Genomic DNA, 10,353 nt, shown 5'->3' on the forward strand with positions numbered 1-10,353 from the left:
TGTTGCATATCAATTTCATTGATAAATTGACTAACCTATGAGCTTGCAGCGTTCAATAAGAAGCACTGACCTCTGTAAAATGGCAGTTCCTAGGGTTGCATCTGAGACTGGGGATATCGGCTAGGGATCATTCTATTGTAGAATCCCACAAGTAGCTAGCCAAAAGCACTCACTCACCAAAATAGGAGCTGCTTATCTGCAGGAGGCTGAGAGTGAACTGACCCAGGAGTGGATGATTCACACAACAGGACAAGTGCAAGATGGGCTCCAGGAGTGAGGGATTGGGGTGACACAGCAACATACTAGTCCAGATTGCAGAGGGGAATGTCATACTCCATCTGACTCATTACAGGCTTTGAATCATGGTAATCCTTTTAGTGGCTAGAGAAGGTTGGACACAGCTCCTTCCAGAATCCTTCTACCTTCTCCATCTAGTAGCTAATAGTGGGTTACTCAAAATCCCATTTTAGGGCGCTCTGCAACTAGCTACAGGCAAATTACTTTCCTTTACCATTACAAATGTAACTATAGGACCTTGCAATAACTTTCAACTTCAGTATTTTTTAAATCATAGGCCAAATATTTCCACATAAAGAGGATACAAATAAAAATAAAACTTTTACATAACTAGCAGTGAGCACTTAGCCAACATTCACTGAGCAAACTTTTATATATTGTTGTGGTCCAGTTGTTTGCCCAGCTACAGCTTTCTCCTTTTTTTTTTTTCCCCCCCCTTTGCAAAAGCATTATTTGAATACTTCCATGAAACATTATAAACAAGCTTCTTCATAAGATGATCACCAGAACATTTGAGTCACGGCTAATAAATAATCCAAGAACATGCATTGCAAATTAAATATATTTCATTGTAAACGTCGGGAACAACAAAAACATGAATACAAATTAAAAAATGATTAAAAGAACCAAAAACTTAGAATGCAAAATCTTCTTTTGTTGTTTAAAGTATTGTTTTTCATGAAAATACTCAAGTGCGTATGCACATCAGAGAGGGAGAAAGAGAATTCTTTGTTCTCAGTGCCTGGAATTCATTTCTAATTCTAGCGAGTATAAGACAGAGAATTTTGGTAAAGTCGTGCACATGGAAGGTGCCAAAGTGACAGTGCTGGAGACTGAAGTCTGTATTTATCCACATAATGTGTGCAGCTTCCCTATATTACCATGCCACTGTGTCTCAACCCTGATATGGAAGGATTTCCTTGAAAGGAAGTCATGTGCAAGGGAAGTTCTATGGCCTGTGTTATACAGGTCAGACGAGATTATCACAATGGTTCCTTCTGGCTTTGGAATGTGTGAATCCATGGCACATTAATCACCTGTCTTTCTGTTAAGACTGACGAAGGCTGTCAGCTAGTGCTCCTTGTGATGAGGGTTTTATGATGTGAACACTTGTCCACTTGGAACTGGACTGAGGCCACAAACTTGCTATCAGATAGGCCACACCCACCAAACTGTTTTAAACAAATGTTGAGAAGTGGAAACGGTGGACATGGATATTATCTTATTCTTTTAGGGGTGTCTAGAGTTAAACTTTTGAATCTTCCATGGGTTATAACTCATAGTCTACTTCACTATAGCTAGCTAAAAAGGTGTAGAAGTGTAAGAGTTCGAGAGTTAAAAGAACTTTACATACAAGAGTTTCTCCTATTCTTTCCTCAATCTGTGAGCACAATTCCCATTAACCTATCTGACACTCCCTGTAGGTTCTACATTTGACCATTCAAATGAGGTAATGGTCTGTTTGTTTAGCATACATTGTCGAGCAGCAAAGCCATGCATGAAAATCAAAGGATTAATAAGCCCCACCGAATGGCAATGCTTTCAGTACAGGGCTGATAATAAAGAATTAGATGTGGATTAAATGTGAGCCCCTATTTCCTTATGGAACAAGGATTTCCTTTTTGTTAGTGTTAGCTAAACATTTCAACTTTGGTCCTTTTGTGGGGCTGAGAAAAGAGAGCTGTTTACAGTCCTTTCTCGAACAAGGATTTCAAGGATGGTCATCAGAAAAAATGGTCATAAAAAATCTACAAAGTTCCATTAGTACAAAATCAGTAATAAAACCACACTTCTTAACTTTAAACAGTACGAAGAAGCATAAAGAGACAAATACTGTTGTCAGGAAAAAAATCTCACTGTTTGGGGAATATACTAAATTATAAAGTAAATTGGCTGCACCCTATTTATGTGCAGGGAAGCTTGTTTTGTAGGATGACTAGTGGTGTTGAAAAGTGCACAGTTTGCACTGTAAGCTAGGCAGGTTTAAGTGAGGTGAGAAATATTAGGGTGTGTCCAAGAGAAAGAAGTTGGGGGTGGAGGGATAAGAAGACATGAGGTAAATTACATTTTTCAAATTCTTTTATTGTAATACTCAAACATGATTAATTACATAGTTAAAGACTTTTTTTTAAAAAAAAGATACCAACTTTTTAATTGACAGGGTCATTATAAGTGATTTGGTCTGGGTCACACAAGTCAGTGAAAATACAGGGGATGGAATCCAGGAGTCTTAAATCTCACTGCCCATAATCTAAACATAAGATTCAAAGTGCATATTGGCAACACCATGACAGCCACAAATAGGGAATTTATTTCTGAGACCAATCTCCAAAAAGTAATTTTTTTAATGAGAAACAGAAATAAAATCTCCATCTGGTGTTTCTGGGTGTAAATCTTAATAGAAAAATGTAGTAATTTGTTGCAATACCTTAGGACTGGATTCTGTAGTCACCCTGCCCATGAAGTTGCCATTGACATAAAAACAAAATTGGAACCTTTACTAATATACAAGATGAGCTATTTTTCTAATGCGCCAAGAGATCACTGCATTAAAAATACAACAGACCCAAAAAGCTGAATGAAGAACAAAAGATTAGACTTAATCTCTCGGTATTCCTAATGTATGCCAGTTTAAACTACACACAAAGTTATTTTCAAACAGGTGCTTAAGAATCAGTTTTCTTTAGTTTTGTTCTGGGTTTTTTTGTACTTCATGTGTTGTTAAAGTTCCTTCTATGTTTATTCTTTCATTTTTGCCTTACTGGTATTCAGAGACCTTTTTCGCCTTACCAGCCCAGCCCAACCAAAGTTAATACACCAAAAACTGGACAAAAGCAACAGTCCCTTTGGATCAGTTCACTCCTGACTTGGACTCTGCTCTTTCATATATGGCATTTGTCAGTTGTCTCAAGGGGAGTGAAAGAGCATACATTATAGATGCCATTTTACAGAATAGAGCAATGAAAATAAATAACAGAGTGAGACTTAGGATATGAAGCAGACGGTTCATTTGTCTATAGTGCTAGTCTATTTGCAGACTCCAGAGCACAATACTGCATAAGGTCCCATTAAGAAGATACATACCATAAAGGCAAGAACCATATTTAAAAACTCTGTTTTTAAAGATGAAAGCCTAAAGTCTGATGCTAAATTAAATGGCAGGGTGGATTCTGCAGCCAATCATGGAGTGATGGGCTCATGGAAAATACCAAGCCCAGCTTGAAGTTATGTACTGTTAACACTGGGTAGGGATGTGTGTATTTCATGGAGTTTAGCTCTTTTTGCAAACTTTTCAGAATATGTTTTTGTTTGCAAAGTGAGAGTTTGTGGACCATTTATTTCTTGAATCCATATTCCCCCTACAAGGGTGCTTCAGTTTAAATCAAACATGAAAAAGTCCAAACATGTTTTTCTACCTACAGGGAAGCTGTGCTATGCAGTTAGGCTAAGAGGATCCCCAAAAGAGGCTGATACAAGTGGGTGGCCTGTGTATGCAGTATCAGTGTTTTATTAAACTGTTTACCTCTTCCCCATTTCTTCACTTCCACTTCCTGTGCCCCAGCCTCTCTGTTTTACAGTCTCATTGCAATTTTTCACCCTATTATTTCACTGGCTTTTTTTTTTCTTGGCTCCCTTTTTCAGTCTCTCCCAAGCAGAATGTGAACCCAATAACATTCTAATTCCAGTCAGTCTTTCCAACCACAACTTTCAAGTGAAGTTTGAAATTAGGCAAAACAGGCCAGATACTCAGCTGGTAATAATCATCATAGCTCCATTGAAATCAATAGTTACAACAATTTACACCAACTGAGGTCCTGGCCCAATTAATTCTCCCATCCCTAGTTAAACTGCCTGAGCATGAGGTGAGGAACATAATCATACAAGATCTTTATAGTTTTTTGGATTTTTTTCTCTCAGAATAGCATCCTCTGAATCCAAATATCATAAACAGGATGCCCCCGCAGAACTAGTTTTACACACAGAAGAAACTTGCTTCTTTGCTGCCATCTTCTGACAAAAAGTAAAAATTTTTGTTACACATCTCCTTTTATTAACATTTAATCATCTTTGTCCATTTTCTGACTGTTGCAATTTTTCTTTTCATTACTTGTCAATATTTTTCAAGGTGTTACACTAAAATTTGCTTAATCTTTTAGCCAACTGTAGTGATTGTCTTTAGTCAGAAAGAACTATCTTTAAAGGATACCATCAAACAAAACAGTAACATTTTAAAAATTTAATTTCTTTTTACCATTTATGCTATTCATCTGACATTTGGACAGTAATAAAATGAGTTTTTTTCTCCTTTTTTTTTTTTTTTTTTTGTTCACATGTTCTATTCAGTGAAAGAATTTTGGGGTTGCAAACACTGCAAGAGAACATTTAAATCCAAACCAACTCCCCCCACTCCATTTTTAATGAAAAAAATTACAGAAATATTTGTATTATACTCAGGTTCCTACATTTGTGACTAAACTATCTGATCATAATCTTATTTAATTGCCTTTTCTTTTTGTCTATTGTGGTAAAGTCAGGCCAGATGGTCACAAAAGGATATACCAGAGCCAGTATGCGAGCCCAAGAATGCCAAAGGCCCTTTTTCCTGCAGGCAGAGGAGAAATTACTGCAGGGCAATTAGAGACACCTGGACCCAATGAAGGGCTACTCCAGGTGTACTTAAACCCTGCCTTCCCAAAAGTGGGGGGGAAGTAAAAGAGGAGGAAACTACCAGAAGGTTTAGCTGGAGGAGAGTGCTGCTCTGCAGCCAGAGGAGCCGAGAAGGAGAAAACTCTCAGCCCCAGCCAGCAGGAGGGAGCTACAGCAAGGTACCTCCTTGGGGGTATGTGGAGGGGAAGGCACAAAAGACTTGTTCAGGCTGGGGGCGGAGTTACCGCAGGCCCCACTGATAGAGGAGACTGCTGCCAATAGGTGAGACAAAGCAGTAAAACTACCTTCTAGAGGGGGTAGAGTCATAGTCAACCTAGTGAGGTCAAAGCAAATGTATAGGGTTGACCCAGGTCCATCAGTCTAACAGTCCTCCAGCAGTTGTCCCACTATGCCCCATTCCCTGTGACAGTGACTGCTCTGGCCACAGTTATAAATGCTGCTGCCCAGGGCCCATGGAAATTAGAAGCCATGCTCCTTTAAAACTTCCCATGTATTTTTGAAATGCCTTTTCTTGATTGCCCATCTTGGCGAGCACACCTAGAAGCTTTACCTTGTTGTGTACAACTGCCTAACTGACTGTGCTGGCTATGTGCACTAGCAATGCTGCTGCCCGGAGAAGACCGGTAATATTGGCCTGTGGGAACAGGGGCTGTGCAAGCACAGCAATGGACCAGCCATAAGAAGGGTGGACATCTCTGAAAAGATTGAACAGAAGATGCATGTAAAGGGATACAACAGGGATCAGCAGCAGTGCCACATGAAAGTGAAGGAACTGCAGCAGGCATTCCACAAGGCCAGGGAGGCCAACGACTGATATGAGCCTGAGCCACAGATCTACTACTTCTACAATGAGCTGTGTACTAGTCTTGGCAGAGACCACACCAGCACCCCACAAACTTCTGGGGAGGACCCCAAGACAGAGACCCCTGGGGAATCCAGCCATGCCATGAGCCAGGATCTGTGCATCTTCAACAGTCTAGCTAGCCAAGCATGGATGAGACTGATGAAGGGGAAGGGACTTTTGGTAGGTGTGTACATACAATTTTTCTTACAAAAGTTAAAGATGGCGCCCACCCCATCCCCAAGCTAACAAGTACAGGTATCCACTTGTAATTCTTTTGCTCAGATGAGAAGAGCTAGTGGTACAACAAACAGAGGTAGACTTCCCATGCCCATTGGGTTAGGCAGGGAGAAGGAGCATATGGAGCAGTTTGTTTATGTATATAGTGACTTCCCTTTTATCTTCCTGAGACAACTCACTGAAACTTTCATGGAGGTATTCTGCAATCTCTCCCAAAGGTTCCTAGGGATGGTTGTCTTATTTCTTCCTCTGCCGTAGGACACTTTCCCATACCACTTTATGATATCTTTGGCAAGCACCAGTGCAGTGGCATGTGGGCACAGATGACTTCAGGATCCCAGTAGCAGCTATGCTCTCTGGATCTTTATTATCCTCCAGAGTAAGATATCAGCTAAAACTAGCCCTGCCTGTGGAAAATATTTTGAGTATTCAGTGCTGCTGCCCTATCTGCACCCATGAAATAGGGACTGCAGTTTTATTGTTTCATGCGAGAAAAATTTCTTTCCACCCCCTCATCCCTGGCAGGCAATATGTACCATGGCTGGGACTGGAAAGCAATGCTGTGCTCTAAAGTTGAAGTGTCAACAAGCATGTCTTATTAGAAACTTTTATGGGAATAAGGCAAGGGAGTTCTTTCCCTTTCCATTGGGACTGTAAATCCAATGATAATCTGTTTATTTATCAGCAACTGCTGCCTTTGCAGTCTGGAAAGATGCCTCCTCCACACCTACAGAATGCCAGACCCTGATGAAGCAGAGAAAGAAGAGGACATGGGAGGACATGTTGTGGGCGATCCTGTAAGCTAGTGATGTATCAGACCTTGAATGAAGGGCCTGGAGGACCAATATGACCAAGAGCAAGCAGAAGGAAAGAGCAGACAGGAGACTAGTTCAGGAGTCCCAGCAGGAAAAGGACAGAGATGTACCAAGACATAATGGGTCTTCTCAGGCAGCAACCTCCAATGCTGCAGATCCTGGCTAACCTATTGGTTTAAACATCAGACTCTCCACCTTTTGCAGTTCTTGGAGAACTCCATGGTAGCAGCTTCCTACCCCACACAACGTATTACATGACATCACTGTGCACATAAGTACCCCTACCACTCCACACCAAGGGACAGTAAGGAAAACCACAGCTTCACATACACTGACCTGTGAGAATCACAGTAGGTGTACATGTAGCTACAAGGGACTACCTTTGTGGACTGAAATGGACAGAAATGTTTGATGCTTTTCCAATTTTAAAGTTCTGTAAATCTGTGTTAAAAGTGTGTATTGTATTACCTCTTGGGTTTTTTGCACAGTGTTCTTCTGCACTGTTTTTGCCACTCAATACATTTCTAGTGTTTTTGATAATGAAATTAATTTTACTAGCTCACACCCCACCGCCAGATGCATCGCTGTACTCAAAGCATACAGTTCTTGTACAGAACCATAGAAAGCAAAGGTTCAGGGAAAAGACCCTGTCATATCTATAAACATAAAGACAACACTGCATAATGTATAGCTTCACTAAAACACACACTAATAGTCCAGTACACAACACTCCTAGGGCTGGCAGTTATGGTGCTCTTTCAAAGCTTCCCTCAACTGCATAACTCCCCATGGATCCCTTGAGTTGGTTTGTTCAATGTCAGCAGACAGCTGCTCCACATCTATTCTCCATCTGCACCTGCAGAGCCAGTAATTGAACCAGTGTAGGGCTGCAGGTACTAGGGGAGCAACGGGTAGGCTGGGCCTCCCAGAATAAATAGGGGCTTTTCAATTTCGATAGTGGTAAATGTTCACAAAAGATGTGCCTGCTTGGAGCGTTCTGAACAGTCCTGTGTTCTTAAAGATGTGATTGTCATGCACTTTCCCTGACCAGCCCCCTTTAATATCAGTGAAGTGTCCCCCCTAATCCCACCAATGCAAGCATAACCATAGAAAAGTAGCCCTTTCTGTTAAGGTATTCTGTGGTAAGGTGGGTTGATGCCAAAATAGGATGCATGCCCTCTGTCACCTCATGCTGTTCAGGAACCCTATTGCTGCAAATCCATCCATTATGTCCTGCACATTTTTGAGAGTCACACTCCTGCATAGCAGGAGATGATTAATGGCCCTGCAAACTTGCATGAAAATGGCCACCCCTGTGGATTTTCCACCTCCAAAATAATTTCCCACAGACTGGTAACAATCTGGCACTGCAAGCTTTCAGAGTGTAATCACCACTTGCTTCTTCACTGTCAATGCAGCTCTCATTCCATTTTCCCTGCACCGGAGGACTGGGTCAAGCTTGGCACAAAGATTCAGGAATATGGCCTTTTACATCTGAAAGCTCTGCAGCCAGTACTTGTTGTCCCAAACCTGCATTACTTTGCAATCCCACGGGCTAGTGCTTGTTTCTCAGGCCCAAAAGCAGCACTCTACTGTCTGCAGCTGCTCTGTGAATGCCACTAACAAGCTTGAATTGTTTTTTGCTATGCCCTCAGCAAACTCCTGGAAGAAATCATGTCCCCCATTCTCATGGCACTGTTGGTGGAATCGTGCATCTTATATTTGCAATGTTCATGTCATGACAATAGTGCTGTACTCTGCAGGCTCCATGCTTCTGTCAGAGCTGGTCGCCAGCAAAAAGTGCCACATAGGTTTGTGGGATTTTTTTTTTTAAATCACATAAATTATGGGATATGGATGTCATTATGGGATGGAGAAAGTTCCATGCTGGGAATCTGACCCCTAGGTTCTAGAGATCCCTGGGGCAAGACATTTCTATCCCACAGCAAACTGCAAAAAATTCCCAGAAGGCACTGCAGCAGATGGCGGTGTATGGTACACTGGGATACCTACTCATGGTGCACTGCAGTTTGCATCAACACAAGCATTCCTGTTGAGTACATGTAAGGCTGATGCAAGCAGCCATGTGTGCACACATCTATACAATACACATACTTTGGCTGCTGTAGGCCAATGTAACTTGTTGACTAAGATTTATAGTGTATCTCCGTGAGCAGTCTGCCCAAGTGAAAGGCCTGCATCTGTACTTATCTTAAGAGTAGAATCCTGCAATTCACATTCAGTGTTGGAGCTATTCACCAGATATCAGTTTATAATACTCCTGTTTACCAACCATGTTCTCAGCAGGTCCAGCTCAGTTTGGCCCCTACTATAGACTTCTCTCCATGAGTCTATGACCAATATGAAAATGTAGTGACCAAAATTTATGTATCCATAGGAACATAGTCAACAGTGAACAGAAGTATTAAAAAAAACTAAGGGTCTATATATAGATAGTATTTTACCTAAATCATTCCTTCCTTGCAAGTTTAGCTAGGTGCCCCTTTGTCCCAGGCATCCCGCAGCATTGTGAAAGGCATCCCTTTGTCCCAGGCATCCCGCAGCATTGCCATCTGTTGGGACGGTGCTGAATCAGTATATAGTATCACAATTGCCAAGTTTGGTGAGCCTGAGTGCCAGAGGGAGCAGGGCCTTGTAGCACTAGACTGTGGAAAATCACTGAAAAGGCCAAACTTGCACTTGGCATGAACGTGTGTCACAAATGCTTGTCCATACCCTGTAAGCAGCTCATGATCATGGGAGTTCAAAATGGAACAGTCCTAGTACACTGGTAGCCATGTTGGTCCCCGGATATGAGAAAGTCAAAGTGGGTGAGGTCATCAATATCTTTTATTGAACCAACTTCTGCAGGTGAGAGAGCCAAGCTTTCGAGCCACAGAGCTTTTCTTCAGTTCTTCAACATCGAGCCAGATTCCAGGAGGAGGCAGCACACATGCCCAGGCAGCTCCCGCAGCTGATGCAATGAAGGTGTGGCTGCTCCAGTCCAGGCGAGCCACAAGGAGGGAGGCAGGTTGTGAATAGACCTAGACCTGACCTGAAGAACAGCTCTGTCTGTGCGGCTCAAAAGCTTCTCTCTCTCACCCACAGAAACTGGTCCAATAAAACTATTCCCTCCCCTACCTTGTCTCTCTAGAACAATAGTGTCCATCTCCCTGCACAAGAGGGTCCAACAAAGGCCATGCCAATACAGATCTTTGAGTAAAGTGAGTTTGGCTTGGAGAGATCAGCTCTGAAATCCCACCATCGCCTGCTGGGGTGGGAACAAGGGAAAGGCAGGGAAATCTTTAAGCAGCAGCCTTGGCAAGCAGAGCTCAGGAAGGATCTCTGGGTAGCAGACACTGAATATGGAGCCTGCGACGTGGCCCAGTCAATCCCGTCCCCTCCCCGCTCAGCGCAGGCCGGCTCCTTACAGTTTATCATCTCCAGCCCTAGCCGCCGGGTCACCCCGATCGCTCCTTGGTCTCCACGCAC

The 10,353-nt window shown here is 42.3% G+C and overlaps 1 long non-coding RNA gene across 1 annotated transcript; it reads left to right on the top strand.

The window, feature by feature from the left end:
• Nucleotides 1–5,012: 5,012 nt before the first annotated feature.
• LOC137151299 (uncharacterized) lies at nt 5,013–7,804 on the top strand. Its single transcript, XR_010919239.1, has 3 exons — nt 5,013–5,123; nt 5,564–5,989; nt 6,732–7,804. It is a non-coding gene; the product is annotated as an uncharacterized lncRNA (long non-coding RNA).
• Nucleotides 7,805–10,353: the final 2,549 nt, after the last annotated feature.

The sequence above is a fragment of the Emydura macquarii genome, unplaced genomic scaffold (genome assembly GCF_026122565.2).
Source record: "Emydura macquarii macquarii isolate MOO-44397 ecotype Brisbane River unplaced genomic scaffold, CSIRO-AGI_Emac_v2 contig_1045, whole genome shotgun sequence".
Lineage (NCBI taxonomy): Eukaryota > Metazoa > Chordata > Testudines > Chelidae > Emydura > Emydura macquarii.